This window comes from Castanea sativa, chromosome 3 (assembly GCF_040712315.1).
Source record: "Castanea sativa cultivar Marrone di Chiusa Pesio chromosome 3, ASM4071231v1".
NCBI lineage: Eukaryota > Viridiplantae > Streptophyta > Magnoliopsida > Fagales > Fagaceae > Castanea > Castanea sativa.
In genome coordinates, this window is record NC_134015.1 from 57,888,856 (window position 1) to 57,914,852 (window position 25,997).

Consider the following 25,997-nt stretch of genomic DNA (forward strand, 5'->3'; position numbering starts at 1 on the left):
CTGATTAACTTCAAAGATTCTTTCTTTCTTTCTATTCTTTTTTGTTTTTATAATAAGAAAGATTGAAACTTCATGGATGCTTTCTTTCATTTCTTCTTAGTAGAAATCTTCTTGTTTCTAAAATAAAATAAAATAAAAAAATCTGTTGGAACAAAACATGAAAGTTCCTTTACTAGATCGCATATTCGTATAGGCTTTGGACTTTTTATAGTTAATTTTCATTGAGCTAACGTTGTTCCCATGCATTACGTCAAAAGTTCATCATGAAATTTCGGCTTAATTATAAAAAGTCTCTATCCCTTGCCATTATGTACAATAATAATAAATCTATCCTATGTACCATACTTTTTGTTGCTTCCAAAGGCACAAATTAGATGGCCTCCTTTCAAATCTTCTTTGTCTCAACTTTCTTCTTCTTCCTCCATAACACAGCATCAAGAGCCAAAATTTGCGAAACAATATTAACTTGCGATGGCTACGCATCAGATTTTAGGATTAAATTCCCTTTTCAACTAAATACTACTACCTCTAGATCTACACAAGCCAAACGCTGTGGCTATCCAGGATTCAATCTATCATGCAGCAACCAAAGGCAAACAATTCTCACTCTCCCTCATTCAGGGGACTTTGCTAGCTGTGGATGATATCGACTACTTTGACCAATTACTCTATATCAAGGACCCAGATGGATGCCTTCCCAGACGGTTCCTAAACTTCAACTTCACTACTATGGGCTCTCCTTTTTACTACTCATTAATTAGAGACCGATGAATATTACGACTTCTACAACTACTCCAACGTCAGGAGACTCAAGACTAGTGAATTTGGTTTGGTTCCTTGCCTTAGCGGCATGACTTTAAGGTCTTCATGGTGAATTTGAAAGTCATTTGCTGACTCTTGTTTTGGGTAGTTTTGAGAAATCAATAAAAATGAGATTATTTTTCAACTTTTTTTTTTAGATTGTGTTGAAGAAAATATTATTTGGTGGAAAGCAATAAATAAAGAGAGAGAGAATGTTAATATTAATTAGAAAATAAGGTAGAAAACAATAACATTTAATAGTGTTTTTTTAACCGTTAGATCTCTTCGAAATTTATGGTGTAAAAAATGTGTAAATTTATAAGGAGTAAGTTTAGATCTCACATATATATATAGATGAGTTCAAATTACACCTGGTATAACTCTTTTAGAGTTACACCTTTTATAAACTATTGGATTTAAGTAAATTCAACAGTTAAAAAAATGCATTCATTAATGCTAATATTTTGATAAAAATTTCATTTATTATCCTAATTTATAACATTTTATACCTATCTCTGATCCCAAAAATAGATATATCTTTCTCTCTGCTCTCTCTTTCTCATCCACTACACGTTTCTGATAGCAAACCATTGATGCAATCATCTCCTCTCCTTCTCCTTCCCCCATCCCCTCCGATGTGGTCAATGTGTTATGGTGTCCAGCCCTTTTATCATCCTTTGAATTTTACAAATCCTTTGGGGTATGGTATCCACCAAAATCTAAACCACACAATTCTATTGGCTTTAATCTTAACCGTTTAATTAAATTAAATGGTTACCAGTTACCGGCAGACCATGTAAGCATATAAAAGCAACCCCAAAAATTATTTTACGTTCCTTCAATTCTGATTTTTGAAGCGATCCAGAGAAGATGATGTTGATGTCGATGCTCTTAAGAGTTAAGACTGCTTCTGCAAACTCCAAGATGGGCAAGGCAAGGTGTGAACTCTTTCTTCTTATTTTTTTTCATTTTCAACGATCGGAATCACGCTTTTCTTCTTTCTTTCTTTTCATATGTGGTTTTTTTTTTTTTTTTGTTTCTTGGATTTGAATGACTTCAAAACCCTAAACTCCCTAAGGATATGGTTTTGGTATTTGAATATCATTGATTTTAGATCCTTCAGTTTTATTACTGAAGCAAAATATTTGGGCTTTATTCTTTTAGTTTGGGATTTAGGCAAGTTGAAATTGAACATTTTAATTTTGCTCTCATCTTCTCTAGATGTTAGATTTTGGGTTCCACTACTTTGCGCCTGATTGGATAGGATCATTTTATTTTAGTGACAAGTCATAGCCAGGATATAGTTTTGATTACACAGATTTCTATATTTCGAACATAAGATCATTATTATTTAATAAATTGGGGTTGGGGGGGGGGGGGGTCAAATCTCCTTTTTTCCTCATTGTTTAGGTTTGGAAAAAGTTACAAAGGAAAATCCATAGGAATGGTATTCAACTATGTATTATCAACTGTAAACATTATCTTATTTATGTCAACATCTTCCTCATACATAAATTCTCAATAGTCAAAATAGTTCTCAAAGCTGCAATCCAAATGAACCTACTGTGATTTAGTTGACAAATTGTGGAGACCGTGTACTTAAATCACTGAGAAATTACTGGGAACATAAAGAATTTGATTATCTTAGTTGATTCATGTTGCTCAAATGTTGCTTATGAGATTTTGATGAAAATTTGGTGGTGTGGTGTCACAAAGAAAAGAGAGCTGGAGAGGCCAAGATGGTTAGAACTTAAGTGATTTGTTGCCAGTCGTGGTTACCAAAAACTAAAATGTCTCTTAGGGGGTAGACAACTTATATTATTATGTTTTCTTGTTACATTTGGATCAACTTGCTAAATAGTATGGTTTTAGTAGAGGCATCTGCTTCCTTCTTGAAAAGTCATGTGGCATCAAGTGAGGGTTATTTCTTGTATTTTAGATTTGGTGTTGTTATTCTAGCAATTTTGTCTAACTGGAGCTTGGCCTTTGCTTGGTACTTGCAACTACATTGAGAATTAAAAGGTGTTGACAGATATTGGTGCTCAACTGTCCTAATAACACTATACTGGTGAACACATGCCAAAGGGGCCCTGTTAGTGTTGGTCATTAAGAGTTAACTTGGAGTTTGCATGGTTAGAGACCTCTCTTATGGCTTTCATAAGGAATATCTTGAATAGGAATCTTGGACTTGCATTGACAGTCTAACATGGCTTCTTCTTTTTTTTTTTAATTTTTTTTTTATGTCAAGTGTAAATTATTTTTAATTTTATGAGGTTTGATTCCCTTTCTCATTGGGTATGCTATTGCCATTAGAATTTTTCTTGCTACATTCCCCTTATTTTCCTTATAGCTTTCATATTTGGGATTTGTTACATCCGATGAGCAATTCAATTCTACTCTTTCCGTTTACATGTGATTTATGTCTTGGAAGATGGGTGCTAAATGTCCTTTGGAAGAAGTTGAAGTGATAATAAGAGAGAATATAAATAATGCACTTTGAAATCTGTAGTCTTAGATTTACTTACCCCAAAAAAGGAAAAAAAAAAAAAAAAGCCTTGAGATTCCAAAACGTTGGTCAGTGGTTCTAGGCATTGAGAGTTTCTGTTATGTTGGAAATTAGCATCCTTTGTGGTCACTGTGCTTCTTTAGGATGAGTTCAACATGTGCACATGCTTCAAGGCATGAAGTGACCATTGTACATGAGTATACCTACATTTTTGAAAAATACCTTGGGCTATGTAGTGAGAGCTTGTTTTTCTATTGAAATTCTTGCTACATGTTCACCTTTCTTCAATCAAGTGTGATAGGTCTAACCTGTAATGTGTACAGATATATAGTGGCAATTTCAAGTATATGTTAGTGTTTTGAAGATATGGACTGCACATCAAATCAATTGCTAACATCTTTCATTAGTTCTCTTTATGAGTGGTCCTTTGCTTGGGTCTCAGAAATAGTACTTCTATTCAAAATTTCATAGAGTCAATTTATATGTAAGTATTTTTCAGTTGTAATTCTTTAGGCTACTTCATGATTTTTTTTCATGAAGTAGTCTCCTTGCAATAAAGTTATTCTTATGTATATATATGTTAGTATTTTGGGCCCAAGGTATTTGCTTATTTTTGTAGTTACTACCTCTATATTTCTGTGTATTTTAAATATAGTCTTATACTCTCTTGGCAACTTAGCACAGTAAAATTTTAAAATTTGTTAGTAGTGCTTTAACAATCAATCATCCAAAATGATTTGTTTTAATTGAGGTCAACTCTCTGTATTCCTAGTTCTGACAATTTCTAAAAAACATCAAGATGATTAACCACACCTTGGATTCATGCATATAATCTATGGCAAGCAAATATTGCAGGGTTTGCATGCAATCTGCCAGTTATAGAATTGGGAGTGGTACCTACATAGTCTAAGAACATTCTAAATTTAATCCTGACTTCAGTTTTTACTTTCTTTTCTAGTTTGTGGAGACTGATAACTGATTCCCACATAATGCTTTTTTCTGTTCAATAAACCGGATCCTTTAGTAACAATTCTTGAACATGGAATATTTTCAATGACTCAAATAGCAGGACTATTGGAATCTGATTTTGGAACAGTCTTTTCACATAACAAAAATAACATTTGGTACATTAGGTTCATGAGATTCTCTGGCAGCTCGTGCAATTGTGAACTGTAACATTTTTGGATTTTTATTTTACTCTTTCTAAATGAACCAAGCCAGCTAGAGTCTTTCTTGAGCCATATTGAAGAAATAGAGCTTTGTTCAATGTATTTGTCTTTGAGCAGACTTTTCTGTATTTGAGGCGATCTAGAAGAAGTCTCCTTTTTTTGTTTTCTTAAATAACTGCTTTGCTTTTGTTTTATGACACTATCGATTTTCAGCTGATGCCAATAAAACTTTAATGGAAATTTGCAGGTTGTGCAACATTGGTGTTTTCTCTGAAGGAGGCCTATTCAAATTACCTTGCTGGAACATGTACCTGCTTGGCAAAACCATGTCTGTATTACTAGCAAGCTAATGTCACTAAGATGATGTAAAGCATATCTTAAAACATATATAAATAGATATAAATAAATAATATATCCCTATTAATCTCACACTTTAATGTTAATTATAAATATATAACATGAAGAAAGTGACCTCAACTATGTTATTTTAGAGGGAGGTAATCCCTAAATGTGATGTGAGCTACCAAGGGAGATACGTAGAAAGTAAATTGATATATTCAAAGATTTATGGAAGAAACCAAGATAATTCTAGCTGATTTTTTTTTTTTTTTTGTGGATTTTGTTTTTATAAAGCATTTAGACGCAACTTTGAAGTGGTCAGTTGTGATTAGTGGAGATAAAGTGATGGATTCGTATGAAAGTAGTTGTACATCATTCACATTTGACTACTTCATCAAATTATGGTAAAAGTTGTGGTCTTTGCACTTCAAAAAAAAAAAAAAAGGTTGGGCTCTTAGGAGAGCCATTATGTTATGGTGGGAGCCACATATGTCTCTTGTGTGAAACAAAGAAGAATGAGATGGTAGGGACTTTGCTAGCTTTTGTTTGATTCATGTTAATGAAGTGAATATTCAAGGGCAAAAAACATTAAAATAATTAAAGTTTGACCAAGACCACCATTTTGAGTCCTTCAAGGCTATCACATTTTCATATATAAGAATTCTTAGGCTCTATTTGGGATTTGCTTATTTTGTTGAAACCGAAATTTTTTGCTGAAAATATTGTAGATAAAGGTAAACGTTAACTGAAATAGTACAATGAGACTCATGAACAGTACCAAAAAGTGTAGTGGGACTATGAAGGAATAACCTATGAATTTCTAAATCCAGAACCCAAAGTTTGTAGAAAGTCTTGTCTGGTATTTGAAGTAGAAAGATAAAAGAAGAAGATGCAGATGCATTTCGTATATGTGAAGCAACAAATATAGCAAAAAACCTACTACGGATAAACTAGACTGAAGAGAATTCTTGATGACGGACTTTCTTGGATTAGCAATATAGAAAACTAGAAGCAGATCAAAAACATATTGCATAGCCATTAATGAGGAGCAAGGGATGACTCATAACACATTACAAGGATTCATATGACTAACCTCATTCTGTCTCTGAAAGAGATGAATGGATCTTGGGCTTTCCCTTGATTTGAGAGAAGAGATGAAGTAAGATGAATCAAAACTATTCTATATATTGTCATATACCATAAGATTCTTGAGTCAGCTGCACTTTCTTCTTATGTGTTCACATATATTGTGGTCAGAACGTTTCACAGTTAAAAAAACCTTGCTTGTGAGAGTATATCACTGTTTTATTTCTTTTTAATCTCTATCGTGTATATGACATGCGAAAGTCCAAGTCTAGCATATATATTAAAACTTGACCGACTTGGTTGCCAGCGCTAGAGTCTCTATTAATGCGTGAATCATGCGAGCCCAATTCTCTGATAATTTACTACTATGAAAGTGACAATAGAGATTAATTTTTACGGCAATGGTGATAATTTACCCTTTTGCCTGGCCAGGAATTCTTTTATGGAATGCAGCTCAAAAGTTTTCCCAACAGCAATAAATTGTCTCACTATCTTGAATTCAGATCAGGCGATTTTGGAGAGTAACTAGTGGTGGTGACTCATACCCGCCTAAGATTACTATGAGTAATTGGCCCCATCAAGCAGCTTCTTTAAATGGAGCTGTTTATTTTGTGGCCAATGATTGGGGTGATGCCCGGAGTTTAATAGTTTTGTCATTTGATTTGGGTGATGAGGTTTTCCACTTGATATCCTTGCCAAATGGTAAATTTGGATTGCATGCTGATGCTAGTATTTTTACCTCAGAATTCAAAGGATTGCTTTCTCTAATATGTTATGAGAGTTGGCGTTATAGTTATTCTATTTGGGTGATGAAAGAGTACGGCATTGTGGATTCTTGGACTAAACAGTTCACTATTGACCTCAATATGGAATATTGGAAAGTTTGTTTGTGGGTTTTGGGTATATGGAAATCTGGTAGCTTTGGTTTAGGTAGATGGGATTTGGGTATAGCTTTGCCCAAGAAGATTTTAGAGATTTGTGTTCGCCACTTTGTGGGTTTTAGGTATATGGAGAGAGAGAGAGAGAGAGAGAGTTACACAAGATATAGCATTCAAGTTTGGAATAATTAATTTTTTAAAATGATTGAGTAGAATCAAAGCAAAGATAAAGGAGTTCTTTAAAGTTAATTTTTTAAAATGATTGAGTAGAATCAAAGCAAAGATAAAGGAGTTCATTTCTTTAAAGTATTTTTGTCTTTATATATTTTCTTATTTTCTTGATTATTAGGAAAGAATATATGAAGAGATAGTAAGAATTCTTATAGACTATAATTTCTTTTTTCTTTTTTCAATCTTCTTTCCTTTTCTCTTTTACGTCTAATGTTTGTGTTTGTGTTTTTTTTTTTTTTTTTTTGACCTCAATGTTTATGTTTTTCAAAAACAAAGAAAATGGAAAGAGGAAACACGCACACAAAAAGGAAAACAATCTATTAAACTTTTAAAGCAAAAGTGTTAAATATACTAGAACCCAACTTACACATTTATTACAGCAACTAATCTACTTATCTAAAAGAAATCAATTATACATTAATTAATATAGAAGATAACAAAATAAATTCAATTAGTTAAGTTGTATGAATAAAGCTAGGGACACAATATATTCACAACAGGTGGTAAATTGTTAATCGTTGGTGGAAAAAATGATATCTTTGATGGCTCGAATTAGAACCACTAACCGATTATCATCTATGTTTTAATATAGTTACACATAAATTAATAAAATATTGTACAATATATGATGCTTCTTTTGGGTGTTGGATACATTACATAATTAGGATTGATCTATCATCATCAAATTACTATTTTATTGCCAAAAGGTGTGCATCCCAACTAGCACATCTTGACGTTTTCAAAGAAAGTATCTAAGGAACAAAAAGATGGAGTTTCATGCATGCATGTATAGCCTAGATAGAGATGCATAAAGAAATATAATAAATGATTGAGAAATAAATTGATTGTATGGACATATTTACAAAAAAAAAAAAAGGAAGGAAATGTTAGTATGAAGTCTAGATATAATAATAATAATAATAATAATAATAAAAGGATAAGAGAAAATGAGAAAGATAAGTATAAACATTTGAACAAGTAAGCATCAAATTTCTTGCCAAATTTCTTCTCATGTAGGATAAGAGAAGATGAGAAAGATAAGTATAAACATTTGAACAAGTAAGCATCAAATTCCTTGCCCAATTTCTTCTCATGTTCTTTCTTTTGTGTTGGTGAATGTTTTCATGTGCCAAAGGCATAAGAAGCCTATATATAGAAGAAGTTATGAATGACCTCCACATGAACATATATTTGATGAAATTGATATTGAGACTAACTTGGAAGCTTTCCTAGGTGCATTTTGAAGTCAATATTGGATTATTCTTACTGTAAGTAATGATAGTTGTTTTTGCAAATTTATTTATATGTATGTGTGTTTTTCTAATTACTTTACATAAATAATACGTTGATTTGATTGCTTAAATTTTGTTGTATAGATGTTAAATAAAGTAAAACTTTTGGCTTATTCAGTACTTGAATTAACATTATATTTTTGTGAGATATATATTATTGCTAAATGGTTTTGGTTCATGCTACATTTGACTTTGCTTTCATAAAAATTACATCAATTAGTTACTTTTTTCAAATTAATATTTTCTTGAATTCACATTTTTATTAAATATCTATTATAGGTTAATCACATGCAAGAATTTGCAATAATCTATTGCGATCCATTGTTAAATCTATATGGTTATTTGTTTAATTATATTTAATAATTCAAAAAACTATAAGATCTCTTTATAAATTAATGAGTTTCTAATGCCTAATTGATTCGATATTCCGAAAGAATGATAGATCATAATAATATTTGGTAAACTTGATAGTTCGGAAAGAAATTTATTCCAACTTAGAGTTAAGCAGAATTTTTTTGAATATTCCAAAAATAACAATCTCTTCTCTCATATAAATGTAGATCCTCACCAAAAATTTAATTAGTGTGACCTACTATTATGTGGGAGGAAGGAACATTAATCTTAGTGTAAAGAATTTGACATGAGGACCCTAATAAAATCTCATTCCCTTTATAATGTAAAGAATAACTTGTACATAGTGCCTATTAAATATTCATTTTATTTTTTTATTAATAATCTTAGTTGAAAATTCATAATTTTTTTAATACTCATTTTAAAGAACTTTTGTCTATCTCAATATTTAAAACTTTTCAACATTGTCTTCCACATTTTACATTGAAAAAATAAACAATAAATATTTACTTTAGGAACTAAATCACTAGCTCTATTTAATATTTATTACCAGATGACAAAATTTAAGGAAACTAAATTACAAGTTATGTTTATTAACTGACAAAATATGCCACCAGCCGGTACAGCCCCAATTTGACAATCGCCCCAGCTCCCCAATGCTTATTATTTTTAAATTACTTCTTCCAAGTCCAACAACTTTACTTACAAGACCCAAATCATACACTTGATGTGCGTGTGAGTGCAACACTCACTTGACTCATGCCTCCAAAACTTCCAAAAAAAGATGTTTGACAGAAGCTAACAACAACTTTACTTTTACAAGATCCAAATCAAACACCTGAGAGCATCCACCTCCGAATGAACCCAAATGTCTCCTATCTTTCTTAAAATCCCAGAATCCTCACCTCTAATCTCACAAGCTGACATTAAAAATTGGATTTCCAAATCAAATTTGAGCAAGCCCAGCCAGCGAGAGCATTAGCGTCTAAAGCTTAGTGGAGAAGTGCCAGATTGTCTATTTGGTATTGGTCTTTACTCTTTATACAAAACTTTACTAATTGTTCCATGTGACTTGATGATAATTGGTCAGAAAACAAATGCTACCAGCCTTCAATCAAACATCTCATGTGCATCTCTCTCTTTCTCTGTTTGTTTTGCACTCTGATTATTTTCTAACCAAATTTGATGTTGTCCAGACGATGGAGCTTCAACATTGGCAGGATTGGCAGCATCCGTTGGTCTTTATTGAAATTGAGCAAAGCGGACTTCTTTGTTATGGGTGCAGGGAACCAGTATTGGGTCCAAGCTACGGTTGTAAACAATGCAAACGTTACGTTCATCATACATCATGTGCTGAATTACCCCTTGGGTTGCACCATCCCTCACACCCAAATCATCCTCTTATTCTCTTCGACAGATCAAAATATCTTGACAACGACAACGAAGAAGAATATAACAAATTTAGCAAATGCGACGTCTGCGGAGAAAGGAGTACAGAATACTGTTATTGTTGTTACCGTTGCAACTTCAACATTCACATCAGATGTTCTTCTTTATCACCCACCATCCAAACTGAAGTCCATGACCACCAATTGACCCGCGTTTGGAAGCTGATGAAGTTCACTTGCGACTTCTGTGGCAAAGAAGGCAATCTGCCCTACCTTTGTGTCCAATGCGATTTCGCTATACATTCACGTTGTGCTGCTTGCCCACGCATACTGAAAGTTTATCGTCACAACCACCCTCTCCACCTCACCCCTTCTCTTGAAGTCCATCAATCCGACTCTCCAATTTGCCTACTCTGTGTTCGAAAAGTGGATACACTCTGCCTTTACTATTGCTCAAGATGCGATTTTGTTGCCCACCTCTATTGTGCTATGCTCCACTGGAACCGGGAGTACATAAATTTGCAGGAACTTAAAGAGGAGCAGTCCACCGAGTCAAAATCTGAAGATTCAGAGCTCCATCAATCCTTTGACTCGAAAATTTGCAAAGTCAAAAAAACTACTGTGGGGGAAGACGGAACTGAAATAGCCATAGAAATCAAACACTTCAGTCACGAGCATGATTTGAAGCTTACTGATGAGATTCCAAATAACACAAAATGCAACGGGTGCGTACAATCTATTCTCTCTCCATTTTACAGTTGTACCCCGTGTAGCTTCTTTCTCCATAAATCTTGTTCTAAATTACCCAAAATAAAACATCACCCACTTGATCAACACCCTCTCACCCTCAGTTATCAGCAAGCTTCTTTTTTCTGTAATGTCTGTCACCAGAGGTGCAACGGCTTAAAATATAACTGTCAAATATGCGAGGATAATTACAATGTTCAATGTATTTTATTATCAAACACCCTCACTCTTGCCTGTCATGAGCATCGTCTTTACCTCTCCTGGACAAACTCTCTACAAAAGTGTAGTAGTTGTAATTTTGAAAACTATTGTGTATTCCGTTGTTCCACTTGTGAATTTGTTCTAAACTTTAAATGTGCTACACTACCACAAGCCACATGGTACAACCAACATGAACATCCCTTCAACCTCCGTTATACTCCTGAAGATGACTCCGGTGAATATTACTGTGATATCTGTGAAGAAGAGCGAGATCCCAAGCAATGGTTCTACTACTGTGCAGAGTGCAACTTTCCTGCTCATCTTGACTGTATTCTGGGGGAAAATCCAAATGTCAAGCAACACATATAATGGCCGCCAGTTGGGAGGTGCTACACAGTAATTTGACTCTCACCCACACACAATGTACTTTCATTGAAGACATAAAAACCAATGACAATGTTAAAAGTGATCTATCAATGTGCCTAATATAATTTCAACATTCACAATAATTGTTTATAGGAAGACCACTGTTGTTTTAATTTTTATGTATATTTTTCATATAGGTTGAGCCTTTAATTCTTTATTTTTTAATCTATTGTATTATTATGGTTGTCTGTTGGTGTAGTTTTGGGGAACTTTGTTTTTAAGATGAAGCTTATTAGGCATTTTATTGGTTTGTGGCTAATAAGTGTAATATGTGGATATCATGTACATGGGTTCCACACCCCTGTTTTTTAATGAATTATTTACTTCTTCTTCTTTTTTTTCCTTCTTTTTTTTATTTTATTTATTTATAAAAAGGACTTGAACAGGAACATCACTTGATGTCCATGGACATTCACTGCTTGTGTTTTTTGGCTTCTAAGATTCTGTTTTTGTTCTATTTTAACCTATCCATAGGATCTCCTGCCAATTGAGAGGAGCCTTACATTTATAGAACAAAATAATTTTGTTTCTAAGGTACTTGACCTTTTTACTACCACAAGGATAGTGTTCCGGCATGTGGGAATGAGGTATTTGAGAATGGGAGTTGATGATGACAGTAACAGTGCTAGAACTAATAATGTTAACAGTGAAGTCTAGAAAATATTGTGGAAAGTTAAATTTCTGCAAAGTTTGGTTTTAATTTGGAAAATACTACATGATGCTATACTAGTTAAGGCAGTCTTATTCGATAAAAAGCTTAGTTGTGATATTGCTTGTAAAATTAACTTCATAACAAAAGGTAGGCCCATCAAGGATTGACAAATTATTTCAATCCCAAATGGAATTTGGAAGAGAGATACCATATGAAGTGGCGTGCTTTTGTTGCAAAGTCTAGAGAAGGAAGAAGACTCTTTGTTGGATGTTTTAACAACACATGCTTCAACAGGATGGTGGCCAGATCTAATACTGCATGAAAAGAAAATTTTCAAAACTCAAATATGGCACTAGATTTTCAAATAATGACTCTTGATATCAGGTCCATTACTAGATGATTTGGATAATGGCTCTCAAAAAAGATTGAGGGTTTAACTTGGGAATTAAGTTTCTATAATATCTACACGTATTTATGCCACTCCTTTCTCTACTAGCATATTTGAGCTTAAAGTGTTCTTAGAATCTGTGTTAAACCATGCGGCATCTCATGTTCTGTAAACTTATTTTTTAGCTTGGTACTTTGAAAGATATTATGATATCCTATCCTAATCCTTGTAGATTGTGTCTTTCGAGTGTGATACATCTTCTAAATTAATCTTGATTATTTTTACTCTCTATTTGATACTCAGTTAGTCACCAAATAATGTATTTGTTTAGAGGTATTCTCTTCTTCTTATGCTTCATTAGTTCTATTCTTATTGTTAAATTGTTATTTATCATTTCTTGGTATGTAATTTAATTAATTTCAAAATGGGAATGGAGCTTTAGAACATTCTTGTTTTTTCTACCTTTCTCTTTATCAGTTGTTCAATATATTTTACTTATTTATAATTATGCATTTACAAGTGTGTTTAATTTTCTCAAGAAGATCAAGTTAATGCCTTGTATTCTACACCATCTATCTGTACTAAGGCAAAAAAATGCAGCAAATGAATTATGGCCAGTAAAAACTGATGATTATTTCCCATAAGCTTTACTGTTTTTCCATCCACAACCTTGCTGGTATTTATAATGGTTTCCAGTATTGCCATATTGCATCTGTTAAGCATTGGCTGACATGCTCAAATGATGAATTTCTTTTTTTGCAGGCAAAGATTGGTCGAAAGAAAGAGTGTGAAGCTGCTCTACAAAACCTTAGAAGGGAGATTGCTGATATTTCTCAAGAAACTGCTGAGATTAGAGAAATATTTTGACTTCAGATGCCAATGAGAAATGTCTTTGTTTCCATTTTAAGTAGCAAAATTTAAACATAGTCTCGAATTTTCCCAATATTTTTTTATTAGAAACAAATATTGACATGGTTTTTGAATAATTTTACAGTAGTACACAGAAACCCTTCAATGGCTTTCTGGAGCTAGTATTCTCAACTTATTCCAATGGAATTAGGCTCATCCACTCATTGTAAGCTTTATATGCTAATCTTTGTAGCATGTTTTGTTTGCGTGACTTTTTTTATCTTTTGTGGCTAACATGAAGGTGACTTAGGTAGACTTAGGTAGGAGTTGGCCTGATGGTATTACAACAAGTTGGGGGGGTCAATAGCATTGCATTTTATGCAACTATATTCATATTAGCCGGTAGAAAAATACTTTTTTTTTCCCTTTTTGTTCCTTTTTATGTCAACCTACAGTTGACAAAGAATTTGGAAGTTGAATAGAGGAATACTTTGTCTATGATAGGGTTTTCGGTAGTGTTGGGACCGTGGCAATGGTTGCGGTTCAGGTTCTTGACTCTTTTCATGTAATTCCAACCTTTGGTTCTGCTTAATGCTTTTTAAATAATTTAGATGCTTTTGTACAGATTCCAATGACAGCATTAGGGGTAATTTTTATGGATAAATCTGGACAACCACTACTTCTATTGGTAAGAAGGTTGAGAAATCTGTACTTTGTAATGGAGTTGAATAAAAATAATTTTGAATCCCATTCACAGGTTTCTGCAGCAGGAACATGCTTAGGCTGCTTTCTTGTGGGATTGTCATTGTTCTTACAGGTTTTTTCTAGAGAAAAACATCTATTTCTCTTGAATTCTTTCTTCATTGTTTCAGTTGAGTATTACTTAAAAGGATGAAGCTTCAATTATGCAGGATCTTCAAACATGGACCAAGATCACTCCAATTTTAGCGCTTGTTGGTGTACTGGTATTGCAATCATCCCAAGGACAGTTCTTTCTTCTTTATACTGCATATACTAAAGGAAAAACAGAAAGTGGAAAAAAAAGTTTCTTTTTGCTTTTATCTCCAACTTTCATATTTTTGTTCATGGTCTTCCTATTACAACTAGTGTGGAAGTCCTATGAAGTTTAATGCTCATTAATGGAAGCCCGATTACTTCCATTACCTGTGGTTTAGTCAACCCATTAGAAGCAATTCAGAAATACTATTTGCCCCTTTGAAAGAACGAATATTTCCCTCCACAGAATGAATATTTCTGAAGCACTATCAAGTTTGTAGGTTCTTGCATAAATTTGTGCATTTTTATATCTGATTTTAGCCATCCATTACAGCTCCCAATCTATGTTAATGGTGCAATTGCCTTTAACATTTGCATACTGCCTTGAAGGTCATAATTCCATCATCATACACCAGTTTATGTTAACCATTGGTTTGAGCCAAATCCTTAAGAGGTTTAAAGATTGATAAGTTGAATTTTGTTGATCAGTTTAGTTTTGCAATTAGGTATACACAGGATTTGTTTAGTTCTGCAATCAGGTGTGCTAACCTTTTTTCTTGTGCAGTTCTATGACTTAGAGAAGCATACAAAAGATAAAATGGAGATAAAAAAGTCTAAATGTCAACATAAATGCCTCAAGGTGGTTGAATTAATTGGCTTTGTTGGGTGTGGAGTTGATATGGAGATTACAAAGTACATATTGAGTCATACTGTGTTACTTGAAAAGATAATTATCAATCCCCGCAATCCATTTATAGTGAGTAGTGACAACTGAGGATACTGATGAGCATCTAAAGGCAAGAAGTCGTGCCAGGCAGCACCTTGAACATAAATTACCTATAGGAACACAACTAGTAGTACTCTAAATATGATCAACAATTTCTTGCTTTAAATTCCAATATTCTTTTGTATGACCTGATTTGCAGTACGCAGTATTTGGGTCAATTATGACAATTGGAGCAATGTTAGGTGCAGTGCTGAGTGGAAGAATAGCAGACATCCTTGGTCGCAGAGGGGTAAGTTTTGCTAATTCCCTTTACATGTCTCTAGGTATATGTAAAGATTTTAGGTGCATTATGTTCTTCAACTCATCAGTTCTTCTTCTTCAGTTACCTTAGCTAAAGACATCTCTTCTATTAAAAAAAATAGGTACCTGTATATATAGCAGAAATAACCCCCAAAAATCTCCGAGAAGGATTTACTACTGTGCATCAGTTATGGCAAGACCACTAAGAAATTGTACGTTGAGTGAGTATCTTTATGATTCATGTGCATAACTGTTGATTTTGTTCAGTTCATGATTTCTTTTTGGGTCAGCAGTTACATATTTTGTTGGAACTGTTGTCGGCTGGCGCACCTTGGCTCTGATAGGTATCTTCAGTTCACATTTCCTATTGTATAAAACTGAATATAATTGCTCTATCAACTGGATTTTAATTAATTTCATTTGCAGGAACTATTCCATGTCTTGCACAGCTTATAGGTTTATTATTATTCCTGAATCTCCAAGATGGCTGGAAAATTCAGTTCAAATGGAATGTATCACCTTGAGTAATGTAAGATTAATGTTTGAAGCATCCAATGGTTTAGAATTATGAAACTAGTTTAAAAAACCTAATTCTTGGATTAGCTGTGCCTCTCTAACCCATGAGCCAACCTGAACATGTTGGATCATTATTTTGAATCCAAACTGACATGATGATTCTCTGAAACATGATCACAACTTATTAGGTTAGGTTGCAGTGAAGGATTGTTGAGGTCCTTTGGTTTTGCATATATTTCTTGCACCAAATAATCCACAAGCAAGCAACTATTCTGCAGATCTGCATTGAGGGGCATCAAACCCTGCTGAGTGTCTTGTTTTGTCTTTCAATACCTGGGGTAGACATTTTCCTTACACCTAGATAGGTTTGTATAGATTGTACTTGAAGAGTATACGGATTGATTACTAAAAATATTGGGTGTGTTTGGGATTGAGACATGGCCTATAAAAAAAAAAGATGGAAACATATTGGCATTATTGTTCTTTTTTCTCCATTTCTCTTATCTCTTTTTTTCCTCTACTGCTCGAGGTACTTTTCACAGATAGTGTTAATAGAACTCTATAAATTTCCGTCCCTTCATCCTTACAAGCCAAAGTCAAACCGTTCCTCATCTTTGGAAACCCTTAAACTTTACATACTTATTCTATCAAATAGGCATAAAAAAACTTACCAAACTAAAGCCAATTTTTCATCGTAAAACTTTCTTCTACAAATCTAAACCCTATATTCACAAATCGCTATAAACCTGAACCCACCACAAGCATATGTAGGCAAATTCTGCAATTTCTCTTGCGTCACTGTTAAAGAAGTTAATCAGATTACTTGTATCTAGCTTTCCTAAATTCTGGAAGATAGTTTGTAGAATGTAGAAAAGAGAGGAAACATGGCATGCCACTTGCACTTGCACAGAATGTGGTTTGATGGGTCTAGACCTTTTTGCAGCTCGTATAAATTTCTCATTAGAAGGTAAAATCCCTAAATTACTTAAAATAAACAAGAAGTGTGTGGTTTAAAGTTTAACTATTGAATCTGTTGATAGTTGTTGAATTACAATTTCCATGCTCTTGCTGGACTTGCTTATTCTGTGCTTTAGATGCCCCTCTTAGAATCTTGACCACACCCTGTTTTGATGGGCTGCATTCAAAAAAGGACCTTCATTCTTTTCTTTTTTGACTTTTAGACTTGTGAAATAGGAACTACACTTTTTCTTTTTCTTTTTATAAAAAATAAAACAAACAAAGAGGGATTTTGATAGTTTTTGCAATTGGTTGACCCCCTAAATGGAATTTTTGTAGATTTATCCATAAATTTTCTGAAGTTTCCATGTCTAACACTTTGTGTCCATAAGCTATATCTCAACTGGTATTTTATTTTTTCAGGTTTTAATGATTCCTAGACAATGTCCCTGATTTTTATTTGTCTGAAAAATCAACTCTATTCCTTGTAATTTCAGTTAGCAAGAAAAGTGGAGCCTTTAAGTTGAGTGAATCAATTTGAATACAAGAACACAAAAATCCTAGCATATCTACTCAATGCTATCTTTTAGTTACCAACATCAATAATCGTCTATTTAAACATGCTATCATATCCATTAGTTTAAAAGAAATACTAGTCCCAAATACTTTTAATGTTCCAGATTCTCTTTATTATTCTCAATTAATCCGCAATCAAATAAACCGTAGAAGAAAGCCTAATTTCAAATGCTTTACTATAGAACTAGTGTGCAAGAAACCTGGCTTACCTTGCTGGAAAAGGGTTCATACTTGTCTGCATTTCTTCAAGTATTTGCCCTTAGACTCTGGTACTAGCTTTGATATAAATTGAACTGTCAATCCTGATATGCTTGAGATTTGAGACTATACACAAGGTCCCTGAATAAATAAATAATTAAATAAAACAAAAGTGGAGTGAAAAGTTTGTATTAGGCAATAAACTGGAATAAAAAAATTGCACTGGACAGTGGAGAGAGAAAGATGCATCACCTGCTGAGCTCCATTCCTTTAAGAAGTTAAAAACATATGACACAATCCAAGAACTAAACTAGTTTATAAAAGACACAAGGTTTCCGCTGAACCCTTCATGTTTATTAGAAATATCTAGACTAGCAAACTATAATTGAATTTGAACCCATGGTTTAGTGGACTAATTTTTGAAGTTCACATTGAAGTGTTCAGAGTTCTTGTTGTATATAAAGTTATATACAATGTAGGTTGTTATATATTTAAGATTAAAGAGGAGAGATTTCAAAATGCCATTGAAAGTGCTGATGAGCCTTGGTTTAAAGAGCTTAACTCCTATTTGATCGGTTGAACTCGTTTTGATCAATTGAGATATGGCTCAATAAGTCAAAGGCTGTATAATATGAGAACCCTGTTCTTTGTTCAATTCTTGGCTTGATGACGAAGGAATACTTGATCGATCATAAAAACTGTTTTTCTGCAATTTTCTAGATGGGGATTTTCTGGTTTGTCAAACGGCTAATACTCTGTGAATATTATAGTCAATCAAAGTGACTGTTTTTGAAGGGGCATAACCCTTCAGCTATAAATAGTGATCTATATTCATTTTTGTAACTACCTTCTTTTACCATTTTTCATAAAAATTCACAAGAATGTTCTTGGTAATACTACTTGAAGAATTTTATACTTAGTTGTGTCTGGGAACAAATTTGCAGTAATTCGTTAGTATCATTTGAGTGTGGGCAAATATTGTTTAAGATTAGCAAGGTGATTGTGTCTAAGCCTTTTGTTATCTATCTATTTATTGCTATTCCTTCATTGTATCATATACTTTTCCAAAAGTTTTTGCGCCATAACTGACCTCTGACATTATGAGCCTTGTTTTTCCTGCAAGTCCTTGTCCAAATGATCCAAAATATACCTAAAAACATTAGCAAATGTTCAGCATGTGACATAAAGTGTTCAGCGAGAAAAACAACACAAGATGCTATATTTATTGTCAAATGTCATGAGAAAGCTCCCTTTTTCTAACCGTTTAACAAGTTCAATCCTGGTTCTTGAAATATCCCCTTTTCTGAACATTAATAATGTTTTAAGTAGTTAACAAGGTCTAGGTTTGATTCAGCCAGAAAACTTCCTCAACTTTTAAATTTCAGAAGAGGGAGTTTTTTTGTTTTTTTTTTAAAAGTACAATAGAAGGTGTGTTCATAGTCCACATGTCTATTAGTATTGTGTCATGAACCTCTAATAAAATATCAGAATGGCTTAACATGCCGAATATGTTAATGTGAGAATTGTGAGTATTTACAAAAATAAAGCAACCTGTACATGTCCATACTAAACCTGTATTTGTTAGCATTAGATAAAAGTCAGCCTCGTCAAAACACACCGATAAAAAATTACTCTTAAATCTCAGTTGATTGTTGAAGGGGTTCTGTCTGCATTTTCTCCCCTAAACGCTAAGGTGCACACTTTTTCTCTTGAGTCAATCTTTGCCTGCAGTTGATGGGCTTAGTGAGTTGTGGGCCTATTGTGATGAGTGAGACTTGGGCTTACGGAAGTGTGTTTCGGATTGGTAGGTCTTAAGTAACTGATGCAAATCAGGCCTAAGTTCAAGTAGATCAGATTGGGCTTCCTAAACTGGTGGGGTTGACCTGGCCCAAACCTAATAATGTGTGTTTCCTTTGTTTGTTTAGTTATTTGTGGATTTGATTTTGTGATTGGGTTTCGGGTTTGTTAAAACAAGTTGGTTTGTTTGTGGGTTTTGGGTATATGGAGAGAGAGAGAGAGAGAGAGAGAGGGGTAATAGAATACATTGAAAAATTATAAATCATGTAAATCTAAAAATAAATATAATAATACTTCATAGTTGTTCAAAGGAACCTAAGTTGAGACGAAGAAGATTTGAAAGGTGGCCATTTAATTTGTGCCTTTGGAAGCAACAAAAAGTATGGTACATAGGATAGATTTATTATTATTGTACATAATGGCAAGGGATAGAGACTTTTTATAACTAAGCCGAAATTTCACGATGAACTTTTGACGTAATGCATGGGAACAACGTTAGCTCAATGAAAATTAACTATAAAAAGTCCAAGTCTATATGAATATGCGATCTAGTAAAGGAACTTTCATGTTTTGTTCCTAAAGATTTTTTTTTTTTTTTTTTAGAAACAAGAGTATTTCTACTAAGAAGAAATGAATGAAAGCATCCATGAAGTTTCAATCTTTCTTATTATAAAAACAAAAAAGAATAGAAAGAAAGAAAGAATCTTTGAAGTTAATCAGGTATTGAAGATATATATGTACCGTCTCTAATGTAATTAATTTAATTGATCACAGTCATCGAATTTAACAAATTTAACCAGATATTTAGTTGGGCTTATGAACTTCATATAGGCTCTTGGATATAAATAGTGGTAGAAATCTCCTTGGTAAGTAACTCAATGAAAAATTAATTACTCCATTTTAGAGTATACTTGTGCAGTGTTAATTAAGGTTATGCATGCCTTTGATTTTTCCCTATAATTCATCACTGTCAAGAAAGTGTTGAATTTGTGCAAGAGAATATAAGTTCCTCCTTGGAAAGTGAGACTAATTTTTGGAGAATTTTTGGCATTGATGAGAGAAATGTCTATTTTCTATTGTGTGGATAAAACAAGTAGTTAAGGAAGCCTCAAACCTTGGCAATGGAACCTTATATGAACATGGCTTAGATAAGTTCTAAATGTTTATGTTTTACTCTTTTGTCCATTTCATAAAAAACCGTCGATTAAATTAGGGCATGAAAGACTTGTTTAAAGTAATTCCAAAAGAATAAGGCATTTTTCCTACTTGCTGTGTATTTTTCTTGTTTCTCTGAGCAGTATTTTATAAATATATATATATATATATATATATTTTTTTTTTTCCTTCTTCTGCCGGCAATCTATCCATGGAGGTGGAACAACGGTGGAGGAGAAAGAGATGGAGAGAGAAACATAGAGAGAGAGAGAGAGAGTCAAACATAATACTTTTTTTGGGTTTAGAGATCGATATAAAATATAATAAATTAGGGATAATTAATGAGATCCTAATCAGAATATTAGCATTAATGAGAATATTTTTTTTTACTATTGGATCTACTTAAATCCAATGGTATAGAAAAGGTATAACTCTTTAGAGTTATACCAATCGTAACTTAAACACATCTCTCTCTCTCTCTCTCTCTCTCTCTCTCTCTCTCTCTCTCTATATATATATATATATATATAATTTGATAGTTGAGAGGTGAAGAATTTGACTGGATGTCTCTATTAGAAAGACCAAGAAGTGTCTACCCTTTTTTTTTAGAATAAGTGTCAACCAATTAAATTACAAGTCATGTTAGCTTTTGTGTTTCAAAACATAGGAGCTTTGTTGAGAGTAATATTTGAGAAGACATGATGAATGGTACTTATGCTCGTTTTTACCTCTTTTTTTGTATCTCTTTTCCATTTTCCTTCTTTTTGGAAAGCTTAAATATTAGATTGGGGGAGAGGGAAAAAAAAAAAGAAGATGATGAAAGGGAATTACTTTCATTATAATGATACTCTTTCGTAAAATTATAAGACCACGATTTTTTATGTATTTAGATACGTTAAAAAAAAGAAGAAGGCAAAAGGCAAAAGGAAAAAAGAAAAATGAATTTATAGTCTATAAAAAATCTTACAAAATCTTCATATTCTTTTCTAAAAACGAAGTAAATAAGAAACAACATAAAGACAAAGATATTTTGAAGAAGTACTCTTCTGTTTTTCTCTTCTTTTATTTTTTAAGGTAGAATCTATTGAATCAAATTTAGAAAATTGAGTATATTTTGTTTGTTTGTTTGTTTAAAGAAGTACATTGTATTTTCTTTTGTAAGGGGGGTTTTCATAATTCTAATGCCAATAAAAGTTTAAAGATTTTCAATGTCCATTCTGTTATAAAAAAAAAAAAAAGTTGTTGTACTTAGTTGAAACTAGAAACACAAAAGAATCAATTTAATTTCTTGATGATAATGATGGGTCTCAAAACGCATTTGTTTTATGTCATTAGTTTATTACCTAACTGGAATCAAAATGACACAGTTTTGTGAGACTTCTATTCTAAATTCTAAATTCTAATTGGATTTACTTTTCAGGACTTGTAATTCTAGTGCTTTCATATAGATAGGAGTTGTTTACCAGTTTGTAACAATTCTAGTGTGTTTCTGTTCTGTACTTGTGTCAACTGAATTTTCATGTTGAGGTTCTGTTAATAAATTGAATCTTCTTGCTTTTGCACGTCTAATGGGCCTTCTTTTGATTTTTTTGTTTTAATCAAATTAAATTGAAAGGGTGAACGGTAATTTGATACTTCTGTGAAGATGGTTATGGTGGAATTTGGCATTCTTTGCAATGCATTACCATCTTTCATTAGATGCTCATTGTGTTATTGTACTTTTGATCTGTTTCAGTTAAGTAAAAGAGCCCGGTATGTGTTATTGTACTTTTAATACAAATAATTTGTTCCACTTTTTTCATGTCGAAAAAAAAAAAATTTGTTCCACTTTTTGTGTTCTATTTAATGCTCCACTAATTATGTTTGTGAATGTCTTTTTCTTTTTTTAACTTCAATTCTTTTATAAGAAAAGTGAAAAGATTACATGATAAGTTGTAATTAGTGGAATGTAAACTATAATAATTCTAATATTTATTTATAATAATAAGGATAATGATAATAATTATTATTATTAATTAATTAATTAATTTTTATTGACATTCATTTTTAGATTAAGGTTGACTCTTGACTATCCTGAAAACCCAACAATTTTACACCTCACTATTATCTATAATCATTTATTTAAAAATTTTAAATAACAAGATACAAAAAGTCTCTAATAAACCAAAATCTCTTTTCTTCATCTAAACTAAACTATATTAGTACTAGCCTTGTCACACGCATTTTACGCTTAAAATGAAATTTTTTTTTTTTTTTTTTTGTCTAGTGTCATAATTTTCCTTTTTTTTTTTGAATAAGTTTGTATTGAAAACATAGATTCATAGGAGAGTGTCCAATTTTGTAGGTATTTTAAGTGGAGTTAAAGATATATTTTTACCGAGTTGTCTTTAAGTTTTTTATGTTAAACCTAAGGTCTAAAGATATTTCTAAACTACATAAAAATCCAGTCCAAAGAGGAGGAATCCTTTTATTGATAGTGTGTGTGTGTGTGTGTGTATTCCTAATTTACATTAATTATTATTTTTTATTTGATAGTTGGTGAGTGCCGATTAAAATACAAGTTACTTAGAAAATTAAAATTTTAATAATATAAGAGGTAATTACACTCCCCTCCTTTGAGTTTTGAGGAAATGACACTCTACCACAAACTTGTATGAAAAAAACACTTTTCTCCCTTAACATCCAATTGACCAAATTTTGTTGTTGTTGTTGTAGAAAATTAGAAATATTTTTTAAAAAAATTTATTAACCTGCCCTTTGCTCTATTGTCGACCACAACAAGCTGTGTAAACGTTTTTGAAATTTATTGCGGTACTAAATTTATTGAATAAGTACATTCCCTATCACAATAGATAGATCTTATGTAATCTTGGAACCTATACGGGAATTAGATACGTACATATATTTGATGGCAATGGATAAGATAACTAGTATTGCCTAATCCTAAGCTGGAATGGCTGCACTTGAAATTCACTTTGTGGTATTAGTTAGTTTTTTTTTTAAGTTCACTAATTAAGCCAGCAAATTTAGAAACTAGAAAGTTTGAAACTGAGGAACATATAAACTAACAGTAATCTCCTATATTCTTGTTTGTTTGTTTATTTGCTTTGGATTGGTTAATTGAATTGTGGCTCATCTTTGTTTATTTCTATTAACTACTGTTTAGTATATTTACTATTTGAGCTAAAGTGTGATTATTATTTCCTCACATAGGGAACGATTAGGGAAATTAGGGAATCTAAAAAGTTGCAAGTTGGTTGACACTGTTATGATATATTATAATATAGGAGTCATGAAAAAGCTACGGATATATATATATATATATATTTTTTTTTTTTTTTGTTGGTGAAAACACATAAAGTTTTGAATTTTAACAGTTTTTTTTTTTACGTATTTAGATTGAAATTTGGTGCAATAGTTAGGCTATTACATCACATAATCCCTTTTCAACGGTTCAAATCAAAATTAAAAAATTAATTTTTGATACTAACTATTAGATCAAGAAAGTTAAAAAAGTATTAAAAAAAAGGTGAAAGATAAATAAGTTTAAAATTTTGAAAAAATAAAAATAACGTGAGAGGAATTGTGATGTAACAACCCTAACTATTTCCCCAAATATCATGACATTACCAAAGACAAAGTAACCAATTTCATTGATTTCAATTTAATATGAGGTTATTGACCCCTAGAATAGGATAGAAGATGCACTAATATGCACGTAAAGACCAACCTTATCAATCAAGTGGTTGTCATTAAATGCTTGAGAACAAAATACTTACCTGATTGCAAGATAATAAATGGGTAAATAGCTCAGTTGGTTCAGCTCAGGCCCAAAGTAAGGTTTAGGCCCAAGGATCTTGTTTTGGGCTGAGGCTTGATGGTTCTTGGTGTGTGATGGGCTATTATTTGGATTGCAAAAGGAGGATGTGATGTGGTAATTAGGCACATGAAAAACTCTCAAAAGGCTTAATAACAGTTATTAATATACAATTTAGACTAGATTTATTAAAATTATTTATAATATCATCACGGTTTAAATTTGATTGAATTTCGGTCCAACTTTAAAGACTTTGAACTTCTCAATTTTCAGGTTCTTTGAATGATTTGGGTTTCAAAATAGATAATTTATTCAATTGCATGTAATAAATTAGAGTAAGATAGTTCTAAATATGTTTGGAGTAAAACTTTTACCTTTATATAAAACCCCCCAAGTATCACGTAGCTGACTACACTCAAGTTTGGAACCCAACGAGCCTGGCTGCTACAAGCTTAAAGCTGCAACAGTCTTGTACCAAGTTGCTGCTTATACTTGCTACTATTGCCTTGTACCAAGGCCACCCTCACTAGCAGCCACTTTAATTAAAGTTGTTCATGGAACAAAGTAATGATGCTCCTACATCACTTGTGGGCTAATACTGTCACCACCTTTATTCAGCAAAGGCTAGGCCCATCCCATTAGGTGAGTGGATGAAATTCATGTGGTAAAAGAACCACCGAGCCTTTGGACCTAGTCTTCAACTCTTAAATTCCCAATCATACATGTTCTCGAGCCAATTTTATAAGTTCACATTAAACTATAAAGATTTGGCTGTTACCCTATAAATCTATATATATTGAAAAGCTCTAGTATTTGCTTGATGGGTATTGAAACTAATTTTTGAGCAAAAAGATCGATAGATTTTATTAAATAGAAAATTAGCTAAAATCAGCTAAGAATACATTATTGATATGCGATGGAACATCCTTCATTCACACTGAAAAATCTCTAAAATGTTTAGCATGTCTCGCCAGATTGTGAGCTACCATATTGAAACTAATTTAGTAGAACATAATAGATATAGTACTAATGTCATAAATTGGTTAGGTAAAAAATTTGATGAACATATACAAACTACATAAAAATAAAAAGGTGAAGCTGACTCAAGCATAGAAAACTATTATAGTTCAAGCTGGCTGAGCCAATTATTTAAAAAAAAAAAAAGTCGGCTGAGCCAAGAAAACGAAAACTCCTTATTTATAACACAAATGACATGAACATAATTTGTAACAATCTCAAATGATTTCCTTTTTCTTCTATAAAAAAAAAAAATTCCTTTTCTTATTTTTTTGTAAATCAAAATGCTAATAAGGGAATGACAATGACATGGGCCCTTATTGAACAGACTAACACTAGAGTAGAGGTTTCCAAACCCTTATTGAAGGTCTCCCAATAACTTCAATGATAACTTGGCAAACACTGTTTTTGGCTTTTGTAGAGTGCAAGAAAAGAAAAAGAAAAGTACTAATAAAGCTTGTAGGCTTTTCCTTCTATTATTATTATTTTTTTAAATTTACCAACAAGGCAACAAGTACCAAAACAGCAAAATAAATACAAATTAAAAGCTTGTATGAGGCTATTTTCATAGCTTATTTAATTTATTTAGTTTATTGGGCAAACTCGATGTTAAAAAAAATTGTATATTCCCTTTTGA

General features: G+C 32.4%; 1 long non-coding RNA gene across 1 annotated transcript; it reads left to right on the plus strand.

Moving 5' to 3' along the window:
• The first annotated feature begins 14,941 nt into the window (after positions 1-14,941).
• LOC142629529 (uncharacterized) lies at positions 14,942-15,909 on the plus strand. Its single transcript, XR_012843073.1, has 4 exons — positions 14,942-15,316; positions 15,450-15,539; positions 15,621-15,671; positions 15,754-15,909. It is a non-coding gene; the product is annotated as an uncharacterized LOC142629529 (long non-coding RNA).
• The last annotated feature ends 10,088 nt before the right edge of the window (positions 15,910-25,997 follow it).